This window comes from Linepithema humile, chromosome 3 (genome assembly GCF_040581485.1).
Source record: "Linepithema humile isolate Giens D197 chromosome 3, Lhum_UNIL_v1.0, whole genome shotgun sequence".
NCBI classification, from domain to species: domain Eukaryota; kingdom Metazoa; phylum Arthropoda; class Insecta; order Hymenoptera; family Formicidae; genus Linepithema; species Linepithema humile.
Window position 1 is genome coordinate 3,173,583 of NC_090130.1, and position 17,502 is coordinate 3,191,084.

The window sequence follows — 17,502 nt, forward strand, 5'->3', positions numbered from 1 at the left end:
TATTGTCGTTTTTTTTTTATTTATTAAAACCCGCTTTCTCAGAAGTATGTCACGCATATTTGTCCGAATAGTAATTTCATTCATCCTCTTTCTCGAATTGCCCTCCAGCTTCTGGTGCGCATCGAGATTGGATAAAAACGTATACTCTCACGTCAATCTAATGACTTCCATAAAACCAACTGAGATACGATCGATGATCTTTGATCCTGAGCCCCGCCGACTGTGAAAAATAAATTATCGATTCCACCGCGGCAACTTATTCACCATCGAGAGTCTCGAGACAGCCGGGCGGTTGGCGCCACGGCATCCATCGTTTGATTCAGAACCAATATCTTATTCCCGACTTGCTCGCGAATAGTAGTACAGACAGTAATATTGCACACTGATGTGCATACACAGCTGAGATAGCTATATTGCCACCCGCCAGACAGTCGGCAATTTCTCAATCCCGCGGCTCTCTACCTATCTATTTCTAGCCATCGGAAATATAGACACTTAACATCCCACGTCAATAAAATAAAGATAAGGTGTCAAGTTATCGCGCGGACCTCGAAATATTATACCGCTGGTCGGTCCGCAGGCCGGGGATCAGCGCGAACGAGAATTCTGACCGCCGTATGTTTCGCCGCTTTTCTGCATTGTCCGGTGTCTCTTCGAAGGGCGGAAGAAAGCGAGACGCGGGCGTGATTTAGTGATACGGCGAAGTAGCTCGTGTAAGAGGCCATGGAAATGATTAATTCCGCGGTAATGACCGGTTAGTCGCTTCGGATTAGTTGTACGACGAGAACGAAGGAGGAGGAGGTTTCCGTGGCGCCTGAGATTTGTGCGTCTGGACGGTACGACGTATAATTCAGCGGTTCCGTCGGCAGCACACTCGGACAGCTACAACTGCGCCGCGGAAAAATTTCAGACCGCGTCGTTAATAAATTCCGCACGTGTAGCCGGAGGAGTTACGCAATATCACAACCGGCTGGATGTTGAGCATCTCTGGCTATCGTGGTAACTCAATACTCAAATGACTTCTCCGAATCCAATTAGACCGTTATTCATCTCGCTTCTATTGATAATTCATAATCAAGTAATTGATGACAAAAACCTGCAGCGAAACATTTTAGAAATTTATATTAAAATTGCATCACATTGAGTTTACATTTAAAATAGATCAATGAAACAATTAATTAATTATCTCTATAGCAATCTCCTGTCACTCAAAGCGAACAAACGCGACGCGAAGACGTGCGATGGATATTCAATCGGCAAACGTAATTACAAAAGCATTAAAGCGGGACCTTCGCATTTTGCAGTGCCTTATGAAAGTGAGATGTGCGCTCGTAACGAGGATGACCGTTGCCTCCGTAATTGAAAAAAGTAGCCGCTTTCGGCGGGGCAGAGCGAAAGACACAGCGGGACGCGAAGGGAAAACTGTAAAAACAAATTACTCGGCTAAGTGGGTAGCATAAAGTGTGCTGGGTGAACGTGGGCAAGAATGGGCAGCGTCGGCGTGAGACGTGGGTGCGGTTCATCACCGGTGCCGTCGTGTTATGCGTCTGTCTTCGCAGCTACGAGGAGCCACTCTGTCTGCTTGACTTCTTTTCATCCACCATTTTTCCCTGAAGCCGCTCATGAAGTCTCGCCTGTGCGAACGCTGGCGAACAAAACGTAGGAGTCGACGCTTCCGTCGATGGTTACAAGCAAAAAAGGAACGTTGACTTCCGAAACTGATCTTTGGAGATCATTAGCAAAAACTAATCAAGAAATATCTTCTATTCCACACAGTATTTTTGAAAAATCAAAAATTTTTTTAACAAAATTAATATACGAATTCTTATGTAAGAATTATAAAATCAAAATTTTGTTGGTTTTTACACAGATCAGTTTTTGTTTATGAAAGATTAATGAAAGACTAAAAAGATTTTAATCTCAATAATTGAGTTGTAAAAAATTTGATAGTCAAGAATACCCTACGCTTTCCCATTGTGTGCACTGAGAGCTCTGAGAATATATTTTTTTCCGCAGGTGAAACTACATCTCCTCTATAAACCCTAAACATATGCATTCTCTCCCCCTCTGCGCCCCTTTAAACAAATCGTGGACCACTTGTGTACATACAATGCGTAGCAGCAACTGGTGCAGGCTATTCCGTTAATAACGCTTGCCCATTCAATATCGCCCTATTATTCCACTTCAATTCAATTAAAACATTTTTCGTTAAGTTTTATATATTCGCATAACGTTTGATACATTTGCTGTCTGATTTGTATTAATGATATTCAATTACTAGTTTTTATTTTTTTTTTAATTTAAAAACTGCATCAAAATTATAGCGACATAAATCTATTTTTTTTAAATCTAAATTATTATTTTATTTTGCACATATTAAATTATTAATAAGATGAGCAATAAATCAGTAAATAAAAAATAAAAACCCCTCTGCATATAAAAAGTACGGATCCATCTAGACATTTATTGAAGTTCTTCGAATCATCACCTTCTCTTCCTTCGCTTCATCGTTACACCGATGATACGCTATATCATCGCGCTGTCCATGACATCTTCTGGCATGAATTGCGCCCGAGTACATCATTTCCGTTGCAGAGCTCCGCTCGCGATCCTCGTTTGTCCCGTCACGTGTCATGCGAAGTCAACTGTCATCCGCAGCACGCGAGCGTCACGTGTCTATTGTCGGCGCGAGCGAGCGAGCGAGCGAGCGAGCCGTACCCTTTTGAGAACTATTGTCTGCAAATCAGCGCGTATCGCGCGCCGTGGGACGGACAGGAGTTTCGCCAGCGATCGTCTATCTCTCCTAGCCCCGGGATTAGAGGGACGCTCTCGTTAGCCGCAGGTTCTCTCCGTCCGTTCGTTCGTTCGTTCGTTTGCAGGCGGAAAGATACCCACTCCGCCAGAAACCAGTACTTCGAGTACCTTATCTGGATAAAGCGAGCGGCGGGACCCCCGAGAAAAATCTCCCGGGCGCTTTGCGAACTGGGTTTCGAAATAGACTTGTATCTGATAAATGCACATTCGTAGTGTAAACGGGAATGGTCGTACGACTCTATTATCGGCGCAGCGCGGGCGGAGCGTGTCTCCGCGTCTATCCGTGTGTCCCGAGTTTGCACAGGAAGAGATATGAACGTAAATATTGGAAACTCTCTGAACGAATGCCGACGGCGCCGTGAGGAAGGCACGGAATTATGAAGAGACAGGATAAGCGGAAGGAGGGCCGAAATACAAGGGCGCGAAATCAACACGGACACGTTTCTTTCTTCCTTTAACGTTACACGGAATTATAACGGGTGTACATAACGTCATTGCTCCCTTCTGACGCCTTAATCAATCGTGCTGAACCGGCGCGATAGTATCTCACCGCGATGTAAAAATCGCAACTTTCGAATTTTCTCGTAAATTTCTTAATTTGATTTACAGCGTCGTAAAGATTCGCGTGATCACGGCGGTAAATTATTTGGGAATAAATGTCTGGCGCAATATAAAGTTTCGCGCGATTGACCACGGTAGAAGTGTACACTGATTCACTCCGGACGACTACCTGTTCTCTTTCTTTTCTTCCGATATGCGCAAAATATGCGCGCGCTATCGCAACATATCGACGATTAAAAGATTCGTGTCAGCGCTGTCATTATCGTCGCTACACGATATCCCGACGGTACGACGCGACCAATCAATTTTTAATTAATACAGCTTCATTAGATCCCAAACGGTACACGTCGAAAGTAGCGGCACACGCGTGTCTCGTAACGCGAGCATTTACACGCCGTTTAATGGCCTGCGGGCCTCGTGACTGAGACCGCTCGATGCGTATCGATACACCATTAGCGGATCGTTATACGATCACTCGTAACACGCGTTACCGAGCTAATTAATTCGATAACATAACCAGCATGTAGAAAAAAAATATGCGGCTCACTGTAACGTTCTAATGCGATTCGATAAAAAATTTACCTTTGTTAAGCTAGCACCCCCACCACAAAAAATTAAAATAAAATATACACCAAAATAAAGTGCTATTTAGGTACTAATTTGATGCTCTATTTCAGATTTTACTGTTCGAATCGTTTAGCAGGAATTCGTGTTTGAAAGTGGGGATGCTGACTTTCATCAAGTTAGCACCCTCACTATTAAATACATTCACAAAATAAAAAAGTAAATATATCAGAATTATAAACCGCGACGCGCGCGCGTTGATTGGTTATCGTGATTATTCTGACAGTTTGATAATTTGAGAGCGAAGGTTATTTTGACGGTTATTGAAAATAAAAAACATTTTATTAAAATATTTAGATTTCATAATTATTAAGTTATTATAATAAGTGCGCGCGTGTATTGTTCCAGTACTTTAAATAGTTAATTTAAAGCAAAAAAAAAATTAAACTTAAAATATGATTTGAAGACAAATGCGAAACATTCCTCGAGATATATCATTCCTTCCTGATTTCAATGTAATTATACGCTTCAAAATAATTGGCATTCATAGCAAAGCGGTTTATAGCGGGTGACAATTTTTTCTCGCAACGGCTTCATTAACGGCAATACATGTCAGTCGCGCCGCCGACTAATGATATCTCCGAGACTGTTGTAGCGTTATGTCGATACGCTGCTCGCCTTACGATCAGTTGTAACCGGCGCGTAAATGGCTAATTAATCCGATATGACCCAGTTAACGCGTAGCGCCGCGCCGTGTCTATACGACGCGCGTAACGACGTGCGTAGAAAAGTCCCCGCGGTGTACGTTACGGGCCCGTTCCACCGGTGGTAGCGCCTGCGTACGTGTTGTCGTAGGTTCGCTAACAAGCTGAATTAATTTATACTCGTTGAATTCTGTTGTGGTAAAACCGCTTTTCGAGAAGTCATAATAAACACGCTGCCGGGCGTTCGGTTATTTAGTGCCTTTCGCTATTTTTGGACCGAAGGCGCCATGTCGCTCGAATGCTGCGTAAATTTTTCTACTTTTGCTTTTTCATTACATCAGGATAACGAATTTACGAATTCGAATGCCTTTAGATTATTCATTATTACGATCATGCAAAGCTTAGATAATGATAAACGTGCAAGCAAACAATAGGCGACAGCCGGTGAAGTATCGGCGAAGAAGTCGAGATGTGAGAGGGAGAGTGAGAGTGAAACGCGAAGAGAGTGTGAGAGGATTCGTGTTTAACGGCGCGTTTCCCCGATATCGCGGTCTCGCGTTTTCGTGCAGCGATGTCGCCGCGGGGCGATCCCAGCCCGTGAAGAACCCGGTCCCGCGCATGACGAGATGTAAGGAGAACAGTGATTTATGTCACGGCAAAGAAGTATCGATAATCGCCGGTGCCAGGGGCGATTCGGACTGATCGGCGATCGCTTATCGACGCTCGTTACTCGGTGCGCAGAGCGCAGGTGGAGCGACTTTCATTCACGTTGCATTATCCGAAGCTCGAGTCGTTATCGGCTTTACGAGGATTGTTCCCCGGCTCGTTTTCATTTAATCGCCGTTGCCCGCCCGTTGCGATCGTCGGCCCGTTCATTGCCTCACTAATTAGCGTTACCGTTGTCACAGATATAAATCATTGTCGTGTACCGAACTTTTGAAACATTTCTCACGTTATAAGTTATCGCGCGCGGTTTTAAACCTGCTATTGAAATTAGATCGTGCTCCGTTGATTTGAAAGCTTGAATCTTTGATATTGCATTAAGTGGCGCACTTCAACTGGTTTACCAACCACTTTCGGCTGACCCCTTCGACGCATCCCACCGAGATAACACTCGAAACATAAAGAATTATTACGGTCGCCGCAAAAGCCTCGCTACGGAGAAAGAGACGTCCCTTCGCGAGCGTTAAACATCCTCGTTCGCGTCGAACATCACGGGCACTTTGGTTCCCACAGGTCCACTCTCATCAACGTCGGTTCATCGAGCGGTAGCATATTGCCGGTGTTGACAAAAGCCATGGGGGATCTGGTGGACCCGTATCATCCCCACGGAGGAGGGAGCGCACCCACCAACGTATATATCCCGCCGTGACCACCTTCGCAGGGTGGGAAACCGTGACCACCATCTCATTACTGGTTCCCATGGGTACGTTGCATTCACGGGGTCGCGTGCGCCGCAGGTCCTTTGGATGCGCGAGGGTGCATCGCATTATGTAATTGTGACAGACGCACGCTCGCCGTTGTCCGAACGCTCATCTCGCGCGTGTGAACGATTTCCATCGTTTGCACAACGAGTGATTTCTCCATTTGTTCGACCGTACAGCCGAAGGGAATCGTTAACTTCATTGGCAGGTGTGACGTACGTGGCTCTATTTAACGTAATTGTTCTATTGTAAATTATCCAAGTATTATTTTTTTCAGACATTTAGAACAAGGATTTTCGCGTTATTTAAATCGCGATAATTGAATTGCAATTTTATATCAATTTTTCAAAGTTTTGTAGTTATATCATTAATTAATTGAATTTTTACGTTAAATCATATAATTATTTCAGAAATCTGCTGTTAACAAAACAAAATATAACAAGATATTCGATGTAAAATTGTAACGAGATGAATTTCGATGAAATAATGTGAACGATGATATTTTATTCTCCGTGATCGCGTGCGGGTCATCGGCCTACATCGTAAGAAATCGTTTTTTGCTGGCTAAGAATCCAGCAGGTATAAGCGATCACGTATCATTTCGAAATTCGTTCCGAAATAGTTGATATTTCGTCATACTTATTGTTAGAACTATCCGCGGCGACCTGACCTCATAATCTCTGTGTCAATGATCCGTCTAGAGATTCGATACGGGCTCTCGTCGATCGTGAGAAGTCGAATAAAAAAGAATAACGAGCAATATTAATTATAAAAATTTCTTGGTCTTTAAGACAACAAATGCGTGTACTACATATAAATTCATGTATTTCTCAATTAAAATAAAAATAGAAAATGGATAAAGAATAGACTTTATCGCAAAAGTTTGAACGGAGCGCAGTTCAGCACGCAAACTCGATCCCGTTTCGTTTCGGCCTCCTGATTTCGACGACGCTCGCGTTTCGTCTTATCGTTGAACCTATTGTTCGCTGTTAGGTCATAGTTTACCGAACCACGTGCGTGTCGGCACGTGGCCAGAAGTGGCTGGATTCATATAATTCAATCCCGACCGCGCATAACGACGATGAAGGGCGGCAGATAGCGAGCGAGAGATGCCGATCCCTTCTCATTTCTCTGTTATTGTTTGCTCCTATCTCAGCAGGACCACAGAAGGGAGTAACGAGAGTCACGGAAATATACCATGCGTCCATCGCGTTTCGCACGTGTAGGCCGACATCCGGTTGTTTCGTTGATGATCATGCGGATGACTCGACCGTGATTTCGCAATTCACGAAAAATCGTCGCGAGAAGTGAAAAAAAGATTCGTGGGAAGTTTGCACGCACATAAAATATTGATTAATGAGTAAAATATATAACAAAAATGTTGTGCATGGTCGAACAAAGGAAATTGCCAAATAGAAAAGCAAACATAAAAAACAAAATTAAAAAGAAATTGTTAAAATCATAAAACTTTCTCGACGAGCAATTCTAATTCTAATATTAATTACAAATTTTCTAATAATCGGACAGTCTTTGTAATCAATCCAAATCTTTCCACTTTGAACTGAAACCGCTTAATTATCTCGTTAAAAATAATCTATATTACCGCAAGGCGCTTAATTTACTGACAGACACATGTTCGAGCAACTCGGCCAGGAAATTAGAGACCTAATTAAACTCCCCCGCTCCCCAGAGTAAAGGGTGAAAACAGGTTCTCCCTTGACTCATCATCCGTCCTGCATTTCGTGATGCGCGCGCGCGCGCGCGTACGATCCCTTCCTCAAACCACTCGCTGGATGTTAGCCCTCAGCTATTTGAGAAAGACAAGACGCGTCCCCCTCGTAACCCGAGCTATCTGCCAACTAATAAAGCTTGGCAGTCAAACCGTCTCCTCAGCTTCGATCCCCATTGGGGCCGGCAGCGTGTATATCTTTCCCACACGCGACCGCGGATTCTGCGCTCGTTATTACGTTTATAAACCCCGCGCACAATACACGACAGAACGCATATGTCCGACGACGATGTTACCGTCTGAAATCGAACGCTAACCGGGCCCTCGGGGACATTGCCGGCACCTTCATCCGCAGGACGCAATTAATCACGATAGTCAATCTACAACGTGTTCAACATATGCGAGAGATTATTATATTTCATGTTATTACGAGAAGAAAATTGCAGTTCTAATTTACCGTTAGAAAAGTATCATTAAAAAATTATCCAAAATAATTTTGATAAAATTTGCAAGCGAAGCTAAAATTATCGATGTTTGAAAAAGAGTTTATAAGAGAATTAATTGTATATTTCAAATTAAATATTAATATCGTAAAGAATAGAGTCTTGCTTTCTCTTTCTCGTGACGATTCTACGTAATGTAAGAGAATTGAAATATAATGTAATTTCCATTCAAGTAATGGCATGCATACTGGTTACCGGCAGGTCTATTTAGAAGCATTGACGGTGATGGCACAATCGATGCAACGTAATATTCGCCGTAGTTAATGGCGCGAGATAAATCCGGCGCATAGGAGAAGGGCGACCTGCGTCCGACATCGTCGATCGGCACCGTGCACTTAGCTCAATCGTCTAGAAATCCTCCATGACGCATATCCGGCTGTGAATCACATGACGACTTGCCTCTCATACGAATATCCACGAGATATTCGCCTCGGCGAAAAGAGAGGCAAGAGAAGAGAGAAAGAGAGCGAGAGAAGTATAGAGAGAAAGAGAGCGAGATCGGCCACTCGTACCAATCGGAAGCTGTTTGTTCCGCACCAGTCCTCGGCACCCCCTTGACCTACGGCCGAACGATGTACGCGAGGGGCTGATGCATTAACTGCAATTCACTCGGCGACTCGCGCACACGACAATCCCACGCCGGAAGTCACCATTGTGCGATCGTTTCGCGCAATTCTTCCGACGCACCGACTGGAATTCTATCAGCGCGCGTTGTACGTATGTATTACTGTGCGGTTCGTTTGATCCACACTCCGAGAAAGGAGTGCAGTTAAATAATGAAATGGATTGCACAATTGGAAATATTGTAGATTGGTGCTGGTTTATTGTATCGCTTCTTGATGCGCGTTCGACTGACTAATAAATCATTAAACGACTCGCGCCACCATAAATCAGCAACTTTCCCAATCTAATATCAAGTGTCAAATAATATCTAGTATCACATACATAAATTTATAAACGAATTAATTGATATGAATCAAATATGTGAATCGATACAGCAATATATTTTTTGTATTTTCTGTTTTCGCATATCTTTCATGTAACTTTGCTAAGTATATTAACTGTATATGATTAATCAGCGCCATTCGTCGTCTGTAACAACGTAGATACGCGCGGGCTACAAATGGAGGGTGAAATAAATCTTTTAAAAGATGGGGGATGACGTCCGATGGAAAGCACTTTTCGTAGAATCACACGGACCGGTGCACTATACAGGTCCTGAAAGTGGCACGTGACCTTACGAGCGTGGGACTGGTGCATCGTTTCGCTCGGTCGTTAATGTTCCCTGCGTGGCGTAGGGAGCTGATAATATTGGCACGGGGCATATTGCGCGCGTTCCCCTACCTACGTTTCGATGTTTCCACCCGAATGGTGATTAGAAGGGTGGCAAGTTTGGACCAAACCCATCCACAAGCATTATCGAGTCGTTTCTTTACAAGCGTCGCCATGGGAAAGGTCATAGATCGTGCGACAGAACATGATTTTTTAATTCCAATACCGATTTATTATCGCAAATCACTCGTAACGTTATTGTTAAACAAAATTATCAATTATTTCAAAAAAATTTTATAATCTTAATATCGCACAATTAGATATTAATAATCATAACTATATCAATTTCAACTGATCAATTTCACTGATCAATTTATCAGTTTCGAAGTCCAAAAACTTGTTCAACGGTCAATATAAATTTATATAAGCTCAAGTCAAACATGTACAAAAAAAAAATCTCACGGGAATAAAATGAGAATAGAAATTCCGACATGATGCAACATGCATATACCTGCGGGCTGATATCGATATACGAATTAATCCGTCCTCGATGGAGCCCGCATGCGCCCAGGTGTGGTCTCGACATTCTGAATTTCAACGACAACTAAATTCGGTGGTAAACGGACAGATAATCATCTAGGTGGACCCGTATCGTTTGATTGGACGAAATTGGGCGAGACGGTCCTCTAATAAAGGTGAATGGTAGGGGAACGCAATTATGTGGGAGATAAGGTGATTTCTAAGAATTTACGTTGAATTTAATTGATATTAATGGCTAATTTAACTGCTCGCTGCCGGATGTCGGGGCTCTACTTTAATACGATAATGCAGACGCATGGAACTGGTCGCACTTAATAATTCCACAGCCGTGGAATTTTGTGCCACTTAACGTATAACGAACTCTCTAGCTGCAATAACTTCTTCATTGGAAAGATTAACGCGCAATTGATTAAATTTTCCAGACATTTTGAACATTACTTTTCCCATGCTGTAATTCACTTATGACGGCGATAGGCAGTGAAAATATTACGTCGCCGACGTCGACCATCGACTTCGTCTTCCGCGTGAAGCGCGTGATACTTTCGCGCGAATGCTCGTAGGAAGTCCAGAACGAAATGTCAGAAACTTCCACCTACGGATACTTCGTGGCGCGCCGCGGCGAGTAGAAATCTGCGCGATGGGATCTTGACGTAGGACAATTAATTAGAGCGGACAGCCGCGATGCGCTAATGACGCGTGAACGATTCCGGGGCCAATCAGTAGTTGAGAATCGCGCGCCGGGGCCTTTTCCGCGATGGGCGATGATTGATAGCCGTGCGATGCGGAAATCGCGGCTCGCGCGCGGGCTACGCGAAAGGATCGCATCTGCGAAACAGTGCCTCTCACATCCTCGCTTTCCATTACTTCCTTCATCGTCGGAGAAGCGGTAAGTAACGAAGTGATTGAATGAGATATTTAACGAGAGGGTTCCGCGATTATCCGTGCAACGTGTTAAATAACACGTGTAAAGCGATACGCGCGCGTTACTGCAACATTGAGATATGTGGATACAATTTAGAGTAAATGATCGTTCGCGCGTATGTTAACAGGTGACTTCGCCAACGGTGCGAGCATTAAAATCGCGCAGCGTCTTTAAATTTAATGTGAAGATGTAAAGCGTGCATTTTCCACAATATCGCAACTGCCGATCGAATGCGTTGTAACGCGCAATGCGAAATCGATTTATTTTGAGTGTATTATTTTGAAACTTGCAGAGATGAACTCATCCTTATGTAATACCGTCAAATAGAAAGCGCAATATTCTACGTTCTAAAGCTGCAGACTCACAGTGGATACAATGGATTTACTCGCTTCGAAAGTCCGCGCAGGTCGGACACAATAAATTTAATTTAAAAAAAAACTTAATCAACTCCCCTCGACAACTCGCGTGACGTCATTGCAACAAAAATGAGCATTCCTCGTACGCTATTCTCGCGTGAAAATTTCCACCTGACATAGGGCCAACAATGAGTATCATACTTCGCCTACGAATAAAGGGGCCGCATAATATCCAGGCACTTAACACGCATCTAATATTTCCCGATATAACACTCCCACGCCGCGTAACGTGTGCATGTCCCTTAGGGTGGATTTAATTCGTCAGTGTCGACGGCAGACGAGCGTTTCACATCGTTTCGTCGCGTTTCCATGCTGCATCATCGAAGATATCGTGACGAATTATAAAATTAGACCATGATGTAATTTTCGACTCGTAAAATTGAAATGCCATGCAGAATGCTCTCGATAAACATACACAAATGTTTGTTAATTATTTCCGACCAATTGTAACAAATTCTTATTCAGACAATGGAATTCCAGACATTTTTATTCATCAAATATTTTCATAGAAAACGTTAGTCGGATAGAATTCGATTATGCTGTCAAGAAGAGTTAACATCGAACGAAATGCAATCGCGCGAGACGCATTCTAATCCCGCGGTGTAATTTTTGCTTTGTAATATTAACGTTATTAGCGTAACGAACCGGCGCACCGCTGAACGCTGCCTATTGTATCACGGTGCTTACGAGACACACAATAGCGCCGGGCACCCTCTAACAAGTTTGCGAGGCACTCCACGACTGGCAGGCCACCATATTCGCGCGAGTTCTTAATTACGTGTTTCAACACCGGCCAATCGACGGGTGATATACGGCCAGTGTATATCGTGGAAAAAATACCGGGCGAAGCGGCAGTAAAACATGTCGCTCACGGGTTCACCTGGAATACTTAATTGCAACGATAATTACTACTTAAAGGCGATACGACCGCGTTCGCCGGTCAACATCGTGCAATCGTCGCAAGAAGTTCCGTGACGAAAAAGTGCAGAAAAATGCATCGCCAGCGCGTGGCGCTAATTGATTGTTCGGGACAAGTGGAATTTACAGATAATTAAAACTGTCAGTCTCCCAAGACAATATAGCTCCATAATTTTCGAGAGAGACAGCCAATGCGCGTTCTAAATTCCAGTTGCTAGTTATGGTACGCAATGTTATAATTATTGATTGTAATATTAATTATATAACATTGAATAATTCTGCGCGTGCCGCATTTCAACATGTTAACGGCAAAATAATCGTTGCTTCATTAACTTCGTTGTACATAATTATGCCGTTGCGAGCCGCGCGGCGCGGCGGATAATCGTCATTATGCCGTATTATTACATCAGATCGTTTAAATGTGCCATTATATTGTTGTACGTCAAACGGCGCTTTAGGCTGATTGTGTGCCAATCGCAATAGTGCCAGGCGCATAGCCGATGCTTTTACGATCTCGGCTCGTTCGTACGCGCGCGGCACAATTCGCGCCGATAGAAAGCACACAAGGATTTTTCTGAACTGGCCGTCGGCGATCGCGTCTTGAAAAACGATTGCTCGTTTGTTTCTCCTCGTTCCGCTAATTCGGTTCACGAAAGTTAACTATGTAATAGTATGCGCGAGAGATAATACGACCGATTGTTCGAATTTTACGAGGGTCACATACGCGCTCGCCTCGTCTCGCCTCGCCTCGCCTCGCCTTGCCCCGCTTAGTACATGTACCGAGCGTTTAATTTCGCAACCGAGCACTGCCCCATGTGATTGATCGACATGTAACTACTCATACCATTTTTCGCGGTTCAAGCAAATGAATGTGTGTGTGTGTGTATGTGTGTATGCAGATCTGCCAGCTCAATCTTACATATCCATTATCGAACTTCTCAAAAAAGTAACCCGTAAAGTGCTCCAGCAATCAAAGTCATGATAATTAATTGAAGAGAAATCAATTCTTTTCGATAAATTATTGATAATATATTTAGCCCAAATTTATAATATTTATATTTCACCAAATATTTATTAATAAAAAATATGTTCTTTTATTAACAATATAAAATCGATTTTATATATTTTTATTTTAATAAAGATTTTGAAAGACGATTATTAATATAATTAATATAATATAAAATTAATTAAATTAATATTAATATAACTTTCAAAATATCTTGTTAAAACATTAATCTTGCCAGCAGATCTACAAAAAATTAATTTACCCGAACTCGACATAGATTTCTTTTCCACGGATACATTCAGCGGCGCGTTGCGTTTCACATAAACGCAACTCATTCTCAAATCAAACCCCAATCAATGAGAGTTGAGTCGATATTACTATCGTGCCGAGATCACAGGCGGTACGCCGATTATCATACCAAGATCTAACGCGTGTTTCTCTAAATTCCCGGGATCCCGCGGACTACCTTTTCCCCGCCTCTCGATCCGAAACGCGAAATGAAATATACGTGGCGGCGACGCGGCTTGGCCTTAGGTTCCGTTTCAAATATCTCGGAATTCCTATCTAATCGGGACTATGATTTTTCTCTTAATTATACGGGGAGGGTCGCGGGCCCGATAGATCCGATCGATCGTGATCTCTCGCCGCGCGCGAAGGAGGTCGGAGGTGCGCGGTATCGGAATACCGTGCACGAGCGCGCGGCTCCGGATTCTCATATTAGAGATCCCTGGTGCAGGTGGATTAGAGAAATAACAGACACTTTTGAAAACCCGAATACGATTATCCTCGCCGTAAAGAGTATCGGTTTTCGACGGCTACCGAAGCTGCGTCCGCGAGAAGCTAATAGTCCTCCTTTAATAGGATTAACGGTACTTACGGTGTCACTCGACGACTCTCCGTTCGGGCCGAACCCTCTCTCACTCCCTTCCGCAGTCGCCGAGATATACGGCGCTTTGATCGTTACGCGGAACATTACCGCCACTCGAAATTAACGATCCGAAAAGTCGGGCTTAACTGCCAATTCGATAATTCATGACGCGCGGAACCGTAAATGCGCACGTTTTACAATCGCAAGATTTATCATAACGTAAGACGCCGCTATTGCGATCGTAGATCGCGATGGCTATGAAACGCAATCACGGGATCTAAGGTGGACGCAGTCGTGAATTTACATCGGTAATGCGAATTTATAAACTTGAATGATTGCGAAACGCAAGTGAGAATAATCGCGCACGTTGCGTGCTTCGAAAGTGCGAATATATTCGTAGTAGAAGTAACCATTATAGTAATATTAGTGTAAGATTTTTATATATAGATTTAAATTTTAAAAACAATATTCGTTTTAGAATATTTAATGTAGACTTGTCAGAAATAAAAATGTTACAAGTTTATTATCTTCGACATCTCAGCCGCGCTTTCCTTGGTGAACGTCTCGAGCGCCAAGGGAACAAGACAAATTGTCGGCGCGCGATCTCATCGGTCGGTAGATCGAGATCGTGACCACAGACTTGAGTCGACGACGTTTGCAAATCAATTAAGCGGCGACCGGCTCGGCGTTAATTAAACCGGTCACCGGCGGCCAGCCTGTCGAACTGTCTTCTAATTTCGTGCCTGCCTCTCCCGGGGGCGATAATGAAGGCGGTTAGAGTGCCGCTGTTGCGGCGACTACCGGTCGCCGTACAATCGACTGCGTAGATCGAAACGCGACAGAACTGATCGGCAATCACCAATTATCGAAACTTAATGGCCCCGACGGAATAATATGACAAGCCAATTAGTCTAAGCGGCAACCGCTCAGGACGAGCATTATTAGCAAATCTCAATTTCGCAAATAAACATGTCAGGCCGTGTAGAGATAATCGAAACCACTGATTGAAATAGAATAACATAATCAATTGCAAACAACAAAATTAATGGATATTATAAAATTACTAAAAAAACGATTTATATTCGTTATTTAACGTGCGTAGCTGATATTTTCTTATAATTTAGACGTATAAAAAAAATGCTAAATACGAGCACAATGTTAAAATTTTATCATAGAATAATGACAAAAGGAACAAAATGTGCACTTGACAAATGCAACGTTTATCAGGTGCCTCGCAATTGAAGATTGAGTACTACAACTGCCACACAGGGAAGTGACCGCCTTCATTATCACACTGTACATTATCGCGGGACACGTAGAGAGTACGACGATATATTTGAAGATTTATCTAACATAGAAGCACGCGGGGCAAGACAACCGCGTGTTCTATCGACGCGTTTAATCTTCCCGGAGGAGTGTTGGATTGCGGCGAGACTTTGGCGCTCGATAAGCAAGCAATGCGTGTCCCCCAATCCCCTTTCTCGCGAGATCGATGCAATCCTGATGCAACACACGCAGTACAAACAGGTTGATTCGCGTATGACACCAATCTTTTCAATATCCTTTTTATTATATCTCCACAAAAATTAAGAAAAGTGTTTAGAAAAAGTGATAATATGCTATAAATAATATTGATATCAATTACTGGAATAGTAATAAAAGACTTTCTATAGCTTCTCTTTCTTTTGTCTGTTTGAATAAAAAATCTTCCGTGTATTTCGTGTTTAGTATAATTCAAGATAATTTCTGTGAGCTTTTATCAATAGAGCGACAGGTAGAAAGACACTTTCGCGAGGAGTCGACTTATGAATAAAATAGAAATGCAGCACTACCGATAATGCATACGCAGACGACCCGGAAAGAAGAACGGAATGGTTCAGGAGGAAGGAGGAGAGTCCCGTGTATATCGACGACACGTGGTGGGCGTCGAGAAGATTCAGTACTCGACGAGCGCCAAGCCCAAATGGCATTACATTCGATTTCTGCCGCCGGCAGCAGGCATTAAACTCAACTTGTTCCAGTTCGCTCTTAAGCACGTTATAAAATGAAACACTTCCCCTTTCCCTCGTGTATAAAAGGGATTTTACCGAGCGAAAAGGAACGATAAATGCGCGGCGAAGCGCTCTATTAATTCTTCTTATTCACTCGAACACCGAGTTTATATCTGATAAGAGTTGAATGATTTGCTTAATATCAATCTCTGATTCACCTTTTTAATAATGTGTAATAAAATTAATTTCCTCAGATTTTAAATAAATTCACTCACCGGTCGTTGTACCCTAGCCAAATACGCTCTTAGCTGTATCTGGAACAATTAATATGTATCTTAGTCATTAATTATATCATACATTTTTATATGTTAATTATGATATATTATTTAATTATTTCTATTTCGATTAAAATATCATTTTGTGCGATAAGTAAATAATTATTTAAATATTTGAATAGATATTTGCTAAATATTTTAATAATAATAAATATTTGCAAACATTATTTTATAATAAACAAATTCATAATAATAAATACAAATTCTGTAATTGTATTATTACTTACAATAAACAAATAATGATACTCACCAACTAGGGCATTGCAGTTTGCCATCCGCTGTAGATTCTGCTTCAGATTTCTCCGCCTCAACTTCATTGTAGACTAATGAATACCGGAAGACCGCACTTATACTTATGCACATTGTCGAACGAAAGTCAATTCGCGTTTTTCACTTACGTAAAGACGTGACAAACATGCCAAATTTTATCGTAACGCGTTCACGCACGATAAATAATACATTCTGATAATCGCGCGTCACTTTAACGGCACTCCCGATAAAAATTTACACTTGTAATTATGATTATCATCTTACACACTTGCCGGTCGATTCGACACTGTAGACTCGTCAAAACAAGCGAGACGAATAACCATTATCTTAGCGGTCACATAGTAGTCATCAGATACGGAAACGTACACAATAATTATATTTTAGAAATTTAATTTGAAAAGCTAAATTTTTAACATGAGCACATTATGTTTTAATTTTCTTAAACAAAATAAAAAAACATAATATGAACAAACAAAGAAATCATTAGCGTATCTATCATCAAATATATATTACTGAGACAGCAACTTTTTTAATTCACGATCCAACTGCCAAACAATCGACAAAACGCCATTAAGTGCGAATACCAACGATAAATAATACATTCTGCAATCGCGCGTTACTTTACTTTCCAAAAAATTGATACACTTTTTAATATGAATAAAATA

At 42.3% G+C, this 17,502-nt stretch overlaps 1 protein-coding gene across 2 annotated transcripts in view; it reads right to left on the bottom strand.

Annotated features, from left to right (window-relative positions):
• The window catches only part of LOC105676573 (aminopeptidase N-like), a 227,141-nt gene extending 209,639 nt beyond the window's left edge, over positions 1 to 17,502 (bottom strand). For both annotated transcript variants that reach the window (XM_067351871.1, XM_067351870.1), the window contains exons 1-2: positions 16,818 to 17,502; positions 16,508 to 16,546 (exon numbers count right to left, since the gene is read on the bottom strand). The gene's annotated coding sequence lies outside the window, so the exon portion shown is untranslated. The remainder of the gene's footprint in view (positions 1 to 16,507; positions 16,547 to 16,817) is intronic.